This window comes from Capra hircus, chromosome 22 (genome assembly GCF_001704415.2).
Source record: "Capra hircus breed San Clemente chromosome 22, ASM170441v1, whole genome shotgun sequence".
Classification (NCBI taxonomy): domain Eukaryota; kingdom Metazoa; phylum Chordata; class Mammalia; order Artiodactyla; family Bovidae; genus Capra; species Capra hircus.
In genome coordinates this window covers 17,209,064-17,223,416 of record NC_030829.1, presented here as the reverse complement: position 1 = coordinate 17,223,416, position 14,353 = coordinate 17,209,064, and the positions used below count along the sequence as shown (strand labels likewise).

The 14,353-nt window shown below is 46.3% G+C and overlaps 1 protein-coding gene across 4 annotated transcripts in view; it reads right to left on the bottom strand.

Moving 5' to 3' along the window:
- SRGAP3 (SLIT-ROBO Rho GTPase activating protein 3) overlaps positions 1-14,353 on the bottom strand; it is a 247,345-nt gene that overhangs the window by 180,694 nt on the left and 52,298 nt on the right. The gene's annotated exons all lie outside the window — the stretch shown is intronic.

The window sequence follows — 14,353 nt, the reverse complement described above, 5'->3', positions numbered from 1 at the left end:
CTTCTCCAGGCCAAGACAAGTTCCAGGGAGCTTTCTCTCATCCGAACTGTGGCACCAGAAGCTTATCCCACCCCCCACTTTAGATCCTGAATTGAAAAGGGCATCAGGAGGCACCTCCCAGTATCCTTCCACAGGTAGCAGGGATCCCTTCCTCAGCATCCCAAGTAAATCGTCCACCAGCTTCTGCTTGACCATTTCTCACCAAAAGGAAGCTCACGCTCTCACACGGGGCTCAGGCCATCAGAAGCTGTAACTGGGTCCAGACATCAGGTGTTTGGGAAAACAGAATCAGCCATGGGCTGTGACAAAAAGCGCCTGTGATTTGGAAGCAGGAAACCTGGCTTGCAATCCCAATTCTGTGAGGCCTTGAGCAAATCACTTCCTTTATTAAATCACATGGTTTCCTGCCTTGTAAAGGGGGAGAATAATATCCCTACATCTCACAGGTCTCCTGGGAGAAGCAAGTGAAATTTTGTGAGGAATTCACTGGGAAATAACACATTCTGAATGGGGTGACAGTATTATTCACAGACTCAAGAAAGTAAACATGAGGTCCCAAGAATTTCTATCACCAAGTCTTTGCCTTAAGGCACTGAAGGGCCAGGGAAACGGGAAGGTAACTATTCCTTTTCTATTCCTGCTAGAACAGATTCCTACTAACTCAGCAACTTAATAAGCACAGATTTATTATCTCAGAGCTCTGAGGCTCAGAAGTCCAGGTTGACCCAGCTGTCTTTCTGCTTAGAGTCTCACAAGACTGAAGTCAAAGTATTGGCTGGCTGGGCTCTTATGGGGAGATTCTGGGAAGAAACCATCTCCTTTTGGATTGTGACTGTGGCAGAATCTAGTTCTTTGTGGTTGTAGGTTTGAGGTCATCATTTCCTGGCTGGCTGTCAACTGGGGAGCCTAGTCTTTGTCATCTAGTCTTTGCCCTTGCACAGGCCCCTATGTCTCAGAGCCAGGGGTGGTGCAGTGGGTCATATCTTTCTAACTTCCCCTCTGGGCACCTCTCTTCTGCCCACAGCCAAAGATAGCTCTCAGCTTTTAAGGGCTCATGTGATTAGACTGGGCTCCCCAGATACTACATGATAATCTCCATTTTTTATGGGTTATATTGTGCCTCCAAAAATAGATATGTTGAAGTCCTAAGCCCCAAATATCCCATAATGTGACTTTAAGTAGAAATAGGGTCTTACTGAAGTAGTCAAGTTAAAGTGAGGTATTTGGGTAGACCCTGATCCAAGTTGACTGGTGTTCTTGCGAAAAGGGGAAATTTGGACACAGAGACAGACATACACAGGGGTAAGACAATGTAAAGACACATGGGTGAAGACAGCCATGTGACTGGGGTGCTGTGTCTACAAGCCCAGGAACGCCATGGATTGCTGGCAAACACCAGAAGCCAGAAGAGGCAAGGAAGGATCCTCTCCTAAAGTTGGCAGAGAGAGCACGGCCCTGCCAATGCTTTGATTTCCAACTTCTGGCCTCCAGGACTGTGAGCCAATAAATCTTTGTTCTTTTAAGCCATTCATTTTTTTGGTGCTTTGTTAGGGCAGCTCTGAGAAACTAATGCAAGGATCTTAACCATAACGACATGTGCAAAGTAATTTTGCCATGTGAGTAACACAGGCTCCTGGGGAACCAGGGCCCTTTCGCAGGGGAGGCATTATCCTGCCTACCAAACTCATCCAGTGATGATCAATCCTTATGCTAAAGCATGTCTTCTTATCAGAAGAACTGGGAGAGGAGGAGAAGATGGTGAAGGGGCCAAGAAACAACGTGAACACGACCAGCGGGGACGCATACGCACCCTGCAGTCGCATTCCCACTCACCCACCCTCACTTGCCCCAGGGACCTCACCAAGTTCCACTTCCCCCACCTTGTGAATGGGCATCATGATACCCACACTTCACAGAAATAGAAGAATGAAATGAGGTCATGAAAATAAAGAACAACCTCACACTTACTATCAATCCTAGCACATAGTAAGCATTCAACAAAACTTAGCCACTTCAGTTACATATCTAGTACACAAACATTTAATTATGTGTCTAAAACAGTACACACACACACACACACACACACACACACACACACAGTAGTCTGGGAGACTACGTCGACAATGTTAACAGTGAGGCTGTAGGGGGGGTGGCAAGAGCTTTCAGTGCTTTATTTAGAAGTCTATAGATTTTGATATTTGAATTTTTATTGTATATTTGAATTTTTACTTTTATAGTTTAAAACTTTTCTTCATTAAAAACATATATTTCCCTGGGAAACTAGTTTTGAATGCCTTTCCACATCACACACACACACACACACACACACACACACACACACACACACACGCTGTAATGTTCCTTAAAGACCTTGTCCCTCTCATGGGCCTTCACCCCCAGTCCCAGCCCTGGCCCCTCAGCCCCACAGCGGTGCCCCGAGATGAAATTCAACGCTCTTTAGCGAGGCTTAGGCAGTGGCAACTCCAGGCCCTTCTGCTCTGCTCTCAGTCTGCAAGGCCCACACCCCTTTGAGCCCCTCACCTCAGGAGCTGTGCTCTGAAAGGCTCTTTGTTGCTCAGCAGACTGCTTTCGGAGCTGTTTGAAAAACATTCTCTGCAGATGTTTCCATCCACTCCCGGGGCAAGGAAGGAAAGGACACTAGTCCAGGTACCCAGGTGGTGAAGCCCCTGAATCTCCAGCCCTGTCCCCAGTTCAGTCAATCAATTAATTCACGTACAGAGATTATAAGCAAAGTGATGCTGTAGCCGAGGTGAGGAATGGTAATGCACTGCTGAGCTCTGGCTTTTAACAAAGACCAATATTGACAAATTGGAATGATTTATTTCTCAGCATAGCACAGGAATTAAAAATACAGACTTTGCATGAGACTTCACTTTAATTTGCACTGCAACAGTTACTAGCTGTGTGACCTTCAACACTGAATTTTAAATTCTTTGAGCCTCAGTTTCTTGAAAGGGGATAAATCTGCCTAAAAGTCTGAACATGAGGACTGAATCAGTCAAACATGTAAATCTCCCAGTACCTGAAAGACCTCCTCAATAAATGGACGCTGTCGTTGACGTTCTTCTTCTTACTAGACATGCAGGCGCAGATCCTGCCCTGTTGGGGACCACCTGTGGTGGTCTAGGTGGGAGCTAGGCAGAGCCCCTGAAAGTTCAGTGAGGACTTGGCTACAATGTAAAAGACATGTGGAGACCAAGGGTCTAACAAATAGGAACAAATAGTAAAGAGGGAGCTAGTTGCTCTGCAGGAGAGATTAGAAGAGGGAGCTTATTCCTTTTGGCTTGGCTCCTTACCTTTGCATCTCTCCTCCCAAGAGCCTTTACCCAGCTCCAAAAAGACCCATACCAGATAGAAGGTATGAGTCAGCTCTGTCCCATCCTCTCCTTCCCGAAAGGCTTCCAGGAGGATTAGATGGAGGAGCAGGGAGTGGGCCAGCACACAGGGTTCAGGGAGGCAGAGTGCTGAGAGCCCTCCACTTTCCAACCACACCAGACAGCACCTCATTCTCCAGCCTCGTCACCCCTCAAATGCTGGGGCTAGTGCAAACAGTCACCAAGTCTGTTTCACTCATGCCACACCACACCAGTGGATGCTTCCTCAAAGAGCACCAAGCTGTCTCCATCCTCACTGCCCTTGGACTTGCAGTGTCCTCTGCAAGGAATGTCTCTTCTCTGCTCTTGTTTTCAAAGTCTAACTTGAGAGACTCCTACCCTAGGGAAGCCCTGTCTGTCTTTCCCAGAGAGAATCCATTGTCCCCGCCTCTGTGTTCTAACAGAACTCAGAGTGCCCCTCTATTACAATGTTTATCACACTGCCTTGTGATCATGTCCTGAGTATTATTTATATGACTCTCTCTGTATTGCTGCACTGCCAGCTCCTTAAGAACAGGAGTCCTATATTATTCATTCCAGAACAGCACCTGGGACACTCAATAAATGCTTGCTTGTAGCATCATCAATACCACCTCTTATCAAATGCCTGCTACATGCCAGAGATGACACTAAATTTGTGAGCTAGAAAATCTCATTTAATCCTCATATAACTCTGCAAACTTAAGTATCACTTATCCCATCTTATTGTTAAGGAAGCTGTTCTTTGGACAACCTCAGCGAAATATGTGGGGAAAGCAGGAACCTCAGCTAAATGTGTGCTGTGTCCTTAGGTAGCCCAAAGTAGATGATATTTCTGAGTATTGAAATCTACTCAATTTGAGTCAGCCCAATCGATAAGCGGCTCTTGAATAAACATCGGGGGCATCTGTTATTCCACAGAGGAGCAGCTTGTCATGTGGACAGCCCCAGAGCAAGGTTAATTAGACCTTTCTACAGGCAGTGGGTACTAAATTCTCCCTGTTTCTTACTTTTTCTTCAATGAAAAGAGCTTTAATGGCAATCTCTCTAAAAGGCAATGTGCTTCCCAGATAAAATGTGGAAGCAAAGTGCCAGTTGGTAGATTAACTGAGGAAGGGGCTTGGCAGGATTTAATCATTGTCATCCAGTAATTGAGGGTAGATGAGAGGTAATTAGGGGGAGAACCACACCAGCACACACACAAACTCGATGCCAAGCGCCTCTCATCCATTTTTCTCTCCACACATCACCTCCCTTTCACCTCTTCAAAGAAGTGTCATTTCACCACCCTCCTAATCCCAAATCCAGTGAGCTGTCTCAGCCCTGGTCCTCCTCACCCTCTCTCTTCCTTGCAGAACACACCGCCCTCCGTGAGCCCCACCTCCACTCCATGGTTCATATGAACCTGGGCTCTGCTGCTTCTTTCTCTCTGTTGCTCCTTCTCCCAGCATGTGCTCCATTCCACCTCACTCTCCTCCTTGGCTGTCCTTTTCCTTTGCCACCCTCTTCAGACAGGGCCTCTGTCTCATTTCACTGGATGTCTGCTCCCTGGAAATCTCATCCAAGCGTGTGTGAGATGAGGCTTATACCAATCAGTGAAGCCTTCAGAACACTTGCAAATCTTCGCATTAACCATAATGGAGATTAGCAAACAACTCCCTGCCAGGTGCCTATGGAACCAATCGATGGGACTCCTGTTCCAATCTCTTTCAGTGTCCATCCCAAATTAAAAGTCAGTCGAGGGAGGGGAAAGAGGACATAATAAAATGATCATAAAGGGTCACACTGTATGCTTATTAAACGTGCTTATCTGTATGTATATTACACTTTACAAACACAGGTTTTCAAAGACCTCCCAAATGAAAAAACAAACTGCTGAGAAATTCCTAGCCTAGATCAAGGTCACTGAATAACTGAAGCAGGAAAGAGAAACCGAAATATTAATTCACTTTCCTTTTCCTATTAATGCCCAGGAAAAGACTGAACAAGTAAAACCTTGTGGAGTAGGAGCAGGTAGCTAATATGTCCATCTGTAATGTCACATAACTATTAAGTCTTCAAAAAAACTTTGGCAGAGAGTTGCAGACCTAGAGGGAGGAGCCTGAAAGATCACTAATCCACCTTTTCATTTTACAGATGAGAAAACTGAGGCTCAGAAAAGGACCGAGTCTTGTCTCAGTCCAGTGATCATCTCTCTACAACTCTTGCCTCCTCTACAATCTGATCCACGGAGATACTGACCAAAAGTGTGACAAGCGGGCCCACAGAGGTCCCAAGAGAGCTGAGATGCACCTGTCAATATACCCTGGGCTTAGGGGAAAGCTCACAGCAGCCTGACATGGCCAGTTACAGCGAAGCACATCCCATCTCTTTGGTGCCATGTCGTTTTTTTTTTTTTCCTTTGATGTATGATCACTTAATTCCCTCCTTGATTGCTTTTCAAAAGCAATCTAAATTAATGCGAACCCACAAAGGGCAAGGCTCTCTGTGAATAATTAGTGCATGATAATAAATGCAAGTAGGGAAATTTGCAAAGTGGGGCTAAGAACTAGTGCTCCCAGCTCTCCCCACTCACTTTCTTCTCATTGGGAATTCTCTTTACACCATTAAAGAAAGGGTTTTGAGGAAACTTGAGAAAGGGTGGTGTTTTTAAATAGGTCACTGAAGGAAGGCCAGAAGAAAAAAAAACAGAAGCTGAAAGAATCAGACCACTGACTGCTGCCTTTTTCATAGCTTCTGCTGACAACAAAACACTTGCCCAAATTTCTGCCATTTAGAGAGGAACTATCATCACATTCAAGGATCCGCCATCACTTGTTCCCATCCATGCAGGATGTCCTCCCACAAACCTTTAGTCCAGCCTATCTTGTCTCCTTTCTATCTCAGCCTATAAGGCCAAATGGTTCCCACTTTATTCCTGCTTCTAACCCTGTCTGAAAGACCATCCCTACTGTTTTAGACAAATTCAAGTCATATACATCTTTTTCAGAGCCCTCTCTGACAACTCCACACTTTTGGAAGGGAGTTCCTGTGATTCCAGGGTACAAGACAGAAATTGCTAGAGCCCACCAATATATCTGCATCTCTTCCCTCCCTCTTAGGCACAGAGTTGTCTTTCCCAGCCTTCCTTGAAGTCAGGTGTGGTCACGTGCCTGGGTTCTAGCCAATAAAAGGTGAGCACAGTAGTGGATGCCTTTCCCAGGCCTATCATATACAGAACTCTCAGACACGGTCCTCACTCACTTTTTCCCCAACTATGGCTGAACGGGAAGGACTCGACAGGCCTCTAGGAATGGCCAAGTCACAAAGATGGAAGAAGCCTGGGTCCCTGAATGATTGTATGGAACAGATTTCCCTACCAATTCAACGTGAGTTTGAAATAAACTTCTATTGTGCTTATATTGTTAGATTTTAAAATATTCTAAGAAGATAGTATACCATATACACAAATGTGTCTGATAATTTGTTATGTAAGAGGATATCATGAAAATGAGAACTTTTTGGTTTGATCTGTTTTTCTCAAAAAAAGAAATAACTAGTAACATTTTGCATGAAGTTTACAAAATTTGAGTTTTTTTCTCCATGAATGCAACTAATTTTTATAAGTAAATACTGGGTTTTATGGGCTTCTCCAGTGGCTTGGTGCTAAAGAATTCACCTGAGGTCCAAGAGACATGATACCCAGGTACGATCCATGGGTCAGGAAGATGCCCTGGAGAAGGAAATGGCAACCCACTCCATTATTCTTCCCTGGAAAATCCCATGGACAGAGGAACCTGGTGGGTTACAGTACATGGGATCGCAAAGAGTTGGACACAACTGAGCAACTAAAAAACAAAAAGTCACTGAGACTTTGAGATTTATCCGTTACAGAAGCTAGCTTTACATATTTTAACTACTCAAAGGACATATAGATTTTACTACACATGCCAACTCTGACCTATGGTAGTGGCTGCCTGGAACTCCATGTAGAAAAGGATTATTGAGCTTACTAGGAAAGACTACAGTGACTGATTCATTATGTCTGCCATGCTGTGTTTCTCTTTGATTCATAATGTATGTTTTAGTACTAAACTTAGCAACTGATTCCACACAACTTGGTGCTGTTTTTTCAGCCTCAATCCTACCTATAAAGTTATAAACTCCTTCAGGCCAGAGGCCAATCCCTGTCCACATTTGCCTAAAAGAGGACTTATAAATGCAAATATTTATAAATGTGACTCGACTGCGCGAACCCCGAGATGGCAGCCCACCAGGCTCCCTCGTCCCTGGGATTCTCCAAGCAAGAACACTGGAGTGGGTTGCCATTTCCTTCACCAATGTATGAAAGTGAAAAGGGAAAGTGAAGTCGCTCAGTCGTGTCTGACTCCTAGCGACCCCATGGACTGCAGCCCACCAGGCTCCTCCATCCATGGGATTCTCCAGGCAAGAGTAGTGGAGTGGGGTGCCATTGCCTTTTCCGGAACTTCAGCTAGACTACCTTGAATATTATGCAGAGAATACTGAGGTTTAGGAAATACTGCATCCAGTAAGGCAAGCACCTGCTCATCCCCAGCTAAATGGGATACAGTGAGTCCCTTTTGGAGGTTAGTTTTTATCTAGTGTCATACTTAATAAGCAGAGTTACATGGGAAGGGGATGGACTATTTGTGGAACCTGAAAATTAGGCTCCATGCACCCCCTTTATTTAAGACTTTAGATAATCAGAGCTGGAATATCATCTAATTCAGGGACAGAAAACAGATTTCAAATCAAGTACCATCTAATCAATTCACAATGACTGCCTTGAGAGCTGTAAGAATGAGAAAATCTGGAAGCTCTATGCCCTTCCTATATCTGTTATTCCTGATCTAATCCACCCTCATCATTTTACCATGACCAAATCAAGTCCCAGGAGGAAGAAATGACTTACCCAATGTCACAGAATAAGTCAGTGGAAGAACCAGGACTCAAACCCAGGTCTTCCTGCATCTCCTATTTTCCTAGTATTCCAGGGTTTAAGATAGGACAGATGTGAGAGTGTAACTTAGAGCTACAGGTAATCAGAATACTCATAATCATTTATTAGCACTTAACTATGTGCCAAGTACTGTTCTTTATTTTTCTGAGCTCCAAAATCACTGCAGATGGTGACTGCAGCCATAAAATTAAAAGACGCTTACTCCTTGGAAGGAAAGTTTTGACCAACCTAGACAGCATATTCAAAAGCAGAGACATTACTTTGCCAGCAAAGGTCTGTCTAGTTAAGGCTGGTTTTTCCAGTGGTCATGTATGGATGTGAGAGTTGGACTGTTAAGAAAACTGAGCGCCAAAGAATTGATGCTTTTGAACTGTGGTGTTGGAGAAGACTCTTGAGAGTCCCTTGGACTGCAAGGAGATCCAACCAGTCCATCCTAAAGGAGATCAGTCCTGGGTGTTCATTGGAAGGACTGATGTTGAAGCTGAAACTCCAGTACTTTGGCCACCTGATGCGGAGAGCTGACTCATTTGAGAAGACCCTGATGCTGGCAAGGATTGAGGGCAGGAGGAGAAGGGGATGACAGGATGAGATAGCTGGATGGCATCACCAATTCAATGGACATGGGTTAGGGTGGACTCCGACAGTTGGTGATGGACAGGGAGGCCTGGCGTGCTGTGGTTCATGGGGTTGCAAAGAGTCGGACACGACTGAGCGACTGAACTGAACTGAAGTACTGTTCTAAGTGTTTTCCACATATAATCTCTTTCAATCCTGCCAGAACAATGAGAAAGGTGCTCTAATCACCTCCACTTTACAGATGAAATTGAGATGCAATAGAGGTTAGGTATCTGCTCAAAATCCCAGGATTTAAACACAGAGGGAAGGAAAAACTCAGAAAAGAACAGAACTAGATTTAGAAATATCCTCACAAAATCCATGGATGAGTCAGTAATTTCACCAACATTTACAAACTCAACTGACATTGGAAAAATATCCCAGGAAGCCTTCGTGATCTTTTCACAGCTCCTAGAGGCTGCCGAATTAGGAGTGAAAAGTCCTGTCGCAGTGACAGGGAGCAGCAGAGAGTGACTGAGAAGACAAGACTCATGTAGGACCCTGAGCTCCCGGCATGAACACACAGGTCTCACTACGATCTCAAACAGGACAGGCTGGCCCCTAAAGGTCTCATTTTGCTCAAAAGACCCCTTGAAATGAAAAATGTGGTGCATGGAATAGCACTGACTGGCTCGGTCTCCAGGGCTGTTTCAGAACAGAAAGAGGTGCCCACCAATACATTTATAGGCTTAAAGCTGGCATGTAGCTAAGCTACCTGGGGCTGCTCGACATCTGTTTCAGTGCACATTTCCCCCCATTTTTTTTTTGTTTGTTTGTTTCACTAGGTTTTAATCAGCCAGTTATTTTGAGCCTGAACTGCAGATTTCACACATATCCAGGGCCAAATGACATTAAAAAAAAAAATAAAATAAAGGAACCCCATGACCAAAACAGAACTCGGGGCCAGCAGCTCAGCAGGGGCAGTCCCCTGGGAATAACCCCTGCCTAAGATCAAAAGAAAGGCAAATGGTGCGTCATATCTGAGGGCTGGGGGTCTCTGGGTGTGTCATATCTGAGGGCTGGAGGTCTCTGGGCCCTCAGTCTTGAACTAGCCAGCACATAGCACATAGCTCGTCACTGCTTTGTTCCATGACCTTGGCCTGGAAATCTTTTTCCTCCCCTCCTAAACCCTCCAGTTGCTTTAAGGCCTAGCCCAAATGTCAACTTTTTTAGGAAGTTTTCCCTCACTCCATCCCGACCTCCTCCTCCCCCTCCCCCATGCTGCCAGTGACCTCCTCACACCATGGTGAGCTGTCCAGGGCCTGTCTCCCCCACCACACTGAGCTCCCCAGGACAGGGCCTGCACTTTCCTCAAATCTATGTTCTCAGCCCATTCCCCATGTTTCTGCACAAAGGAGAGAGGAGGAGAGAGAGAACAGCTGAGAACCCCCCTCACTCACATCCTTACAGAGATTGAGGCAACACCAGGCAGCAACTTGGGGGGCTGAGGCAGGCCCAGACCCTATGGTCACTAGGGTTATCATGTGGAAAGCACTGGAGAGAAAAGGGTGAGAAGCAATGTGCATGCTTAGCCGCGCAGTTGTGTCCAACTCTGTGATCCCATGGACTGTAGGGCACCAGGCTCCTCTGTCCATGGGATTCTCCAGGCAAGAATACTGGGATGGGTTGCCATTTCCTCCTCCAGGGGATCTTCTTGAACCAGGGATCAAACCGAGTTCTCCTGAGTCTCCTGCATTTGAGGTGGATTTTTTTTTTTTTACCAGTGAGCTATCAGGGAAGCCCTGAGAAGCAACATACTGCCCCAGTTTTTCTTCCCTGCGCAAGTATTACTTTTATCAACAGAAAAACACAAAATAAACATTATTTTTAAGGGACTATGTGTTCTCTATCCTAAAAGAGCATACAGTGTTTTCTACTGTGTGGGAAGTAGGCACTGAATGAGCCATGATAACAGAGACATTCACAGAGTGCTATGGGTGCAGAAGTCGGCCTGCCTGGGGGCATCAGGGAAGACTTCTCACGGGAGGAGATGCTTCCCTGGAAGCTTGAGGCTGAGTGAGAGCATGGCAGGTAGACTAGGGAAGGAGAGCAGCAGAATGCCTGCAAAGGCACGGAGGCATGAGAGTGCAGGCTAAGTGATCCAGCTGGAGGGCTGGCTGCATGGGGAGAGTGGTGGATGTGCACTTAAATGATGTACAATAAAGGGTTCACTCAGCAGGCCTGGGGTGCTCCAACCCTGCACATTCCAGAGAACAGACTCATTCTTGACTAGCTCCTAGGAGCTAACCTTTGAGCTCTTAGAATATCCTACCTGTATAACAGGGGCTTTGGGCCACACCAGATGGTCTATGCTAACAAGGCAATTTACAGTGAAGGCCTGGGTTTGCTTCCTAAGTCCAGTCACATGGGTGATCCATGCCTATGTGATGGACCCCCAATGCAAACTCTAGACTCCGAGACTTGGGTGAGCATCCCTGCTTGGCAACACTTCATGTGTGGTCACACATCATTGCTGGGAGAATGAAGTGCTGCCGCAGGGCTCTCCAATGAAAGAGGATCACTGGAAGCTTCTGCCTGGCGTCCCCTGGGGTCTCCAGCACACAACTTTTCCTTAGCTGACTTATCCTTCTGCTGTAATAAACCATAACACAGGAGTAACAGCTTTTCTGAGTGTTGGGAACTCTTCTAGAAAATTGTCTGGCTGAAGGGTGGTCTTGGAGACACTCAGTACACAGGGTCAAGCAGGAGCAGAGCAAGAAGAGCTGTGCCTAGAAGGCTAATGACTTTGAACTTCATCCTGGAGGCAGTCATTAAGGAACTAAAAGGGTTCTAACCTGGGGCTGGCATGACAAAATCAAAAGCACATTCCAGAAACACTTTGCACAACAGGTTGGGAAGGATGAGAGGAGGAGACATGGCTGGAAGCAGAATAACCAACACCAGTGAGGAGACTGCTAAACCAGTCCAGGCAAGAGCTAGCAAGCCCTTGGTAGCGGGCAGTGGCCATGGAGAAGGACTGACATCAAGACAGACTCAGAGAACAGATGCCACAGCTAGACTCCTGGGTGAGGGAGAAAAGTCAAGGCTGACTCCCAGGTTTCTGACCTGAGCAATGGGATGAATGACGGTACTACTGTCTAAAATGGAGGATCCTGGAGGGAAAAGTTTGGGGGTGTCTCAACTGCCTACATGGCTTCTCTCACTACTCATTTCTGCCATCCAGGGCAGACAGACTGCCTTGTCCATTCTTTTTTCTCTTCCTGAAGCCATCTCTTCAGCCCTTTGCCTTCAGTGATCACTTACAGATTGCTCCTCCTGAAAAGCCAACAAAAGGTATACTTGGCAGCTCTCCCTGACCTCAATTTCTCTGCTGGCAGAATCACAAGGAAGGCATTAGTGCCTGCTGTAAAATGGGGAGCCAGGCAGAGGAGACACCCAGGCTGGGTGGCAGAGGCCTAAGGAAACAAGGGACACATGAAGAGACTTCAAACACTGGGATGGCATCTTAGGTCAGACCCCTGGGAGGTGAAACTCAGATTCCTGTCACGTGGAGTGGGGGTGTGGGGCTGAAGGAAATAGTGAGAAGGAAAAGCTTGTTGGTCTGCACAGAAAATCTCCCCTTGCCTGGAGCTAAGTTGCACTTTATAGGTTTCCAGGTGGCAAGGAGTAAGTGTGAGTTTTAGTCCCTCCACACTTGGTCCAGGACCAGACTTCACAGAGAACCCAGGCCTTCTGGGTGCAGGTGATCCAAGCCATTCCTAAATCAAGGATGAATCCCACATCTCCTGGCTGCGCTCTGCCAGCCCAGTAGCCCCCATCACAGCACAGAGCCTGCAGCACCCTCGGGCAGGCATCACTAGGAAATGCTCAAAACCAGCCTTCTTTGCTCCTCTGCCCATCGCTGTTGTCCCAGACAAACGGTGGAGAGCACAGTGGGCTTCCAGCCTCCTGGCCTTCCTCCTTCATTTGCTTATTCAACAGTTACAAAGGCCCAGGCTGCAAAGGGCTTACAGCTCACTCTACCCAGAAGAGGGTTCAGGGAGAGAAAGGCAGAGAGTAAGTGGAAAGGAGTGGAACCAACCAGTTTCTAGGTTCCAGATGGGGACCCTGATACAGCAAGAGCCACGAAGAAATACGTTCCCAATAAGGGCATGCGGGAAACGATTGAAAACACAGGCACGGGAATCCAGTAGACTGGGCCTGGAATCCCAAAGAGGCCGTTTACTAGCTACGTGACTGGACAAGTTGCTTAATATTTCTGAACCTCAGTTTTCTCATCAGTGAAATATAAAGAACAAATGAACCCTTTGTCACAGGGCTGATACATGGATTAGATGAGTAAGATCTAAAATGCCTCGTATACAGTAAGTGTTCAATAAACGCTATCTATCGTTACTATCTAAGCCTGGGGATCAGAGAGGAGACTTTGGAGTGTTGGGTCCTACAGTACTACAATGAGACATGGTTCCTGTAATGCTCCCAATGCAGGCCAGGTGGTAAGAGGATCACACCTTTTGAGGCTGTGCAAAGCCAGAAGCCTCCTGAGAGACCATATGATTCCTCGTTCCATAGGTGTGGGAGCAGAGATGTCCAAGAGCTTTTCCAAGGTCATACAACAAAGCAGTAGCAAAGCCAAGACTAGAACCCAGGGCTCTAGGTTTCTATTCCATTTCTTTCTCCTCCATGAAAACTTATATAAACAAAAGAGAGGACGCCACAGGTGGAATCATGGATAAAACATCAAACGACTTGCTGTTAGCACCTGTCCAGATAATCTCGTCCAGGCCATGCTTCATCTCTCTGCTGCTATGAGTGCTGACTGCCAGTAGCTCACTCCTGCCTCCTTCTCTGGACAATCACTCCTGCCTCCAAACCCTTGTCCTTGCCCTGCTGGTGGGAGCTGCCTCACCCAGATCATAACCAGTGCTATCTTCTTGGTGGCGGGGGAGAGAGGGGCCCCAGATTGTGCATTTGCCACTTTCTGCGGTGCTAATACTCCCACCATGGCTGATTTCACTCCCACCAACATGACATGAGTGACTGTGGAGTTCTGAGGGATGCACAGCAGCTCTCCATGATACGGTATTTCCACCATAAAGACAAAATAGACACAAATAACCAAAAGAGCAAAGGTAAAAGAAAACTGTAGAAAAAATAAGTAGGAAGTGATGAGGTTTGAACATTTATTGCCATTGTTTTTATTATTGGTTATTTAGCTACATTTATATACCTTTAATAGCAGCTCATACAATTCCTAAAAATTGACAACGGGTTCCTCTGAGGCCGGTTTTAGCACACCACTGATTAACACTCTACCCCATTCCTAACAGCTCAAGGCCAGTGACTGACATGAGGATGTAAAAGGCTGCCCCCCCCCAATCTCATCTAGGGAACAGTTCTGTAGTGTGATTCATTCCAGAGCTGCCAGTGGATCAGGCTAAGG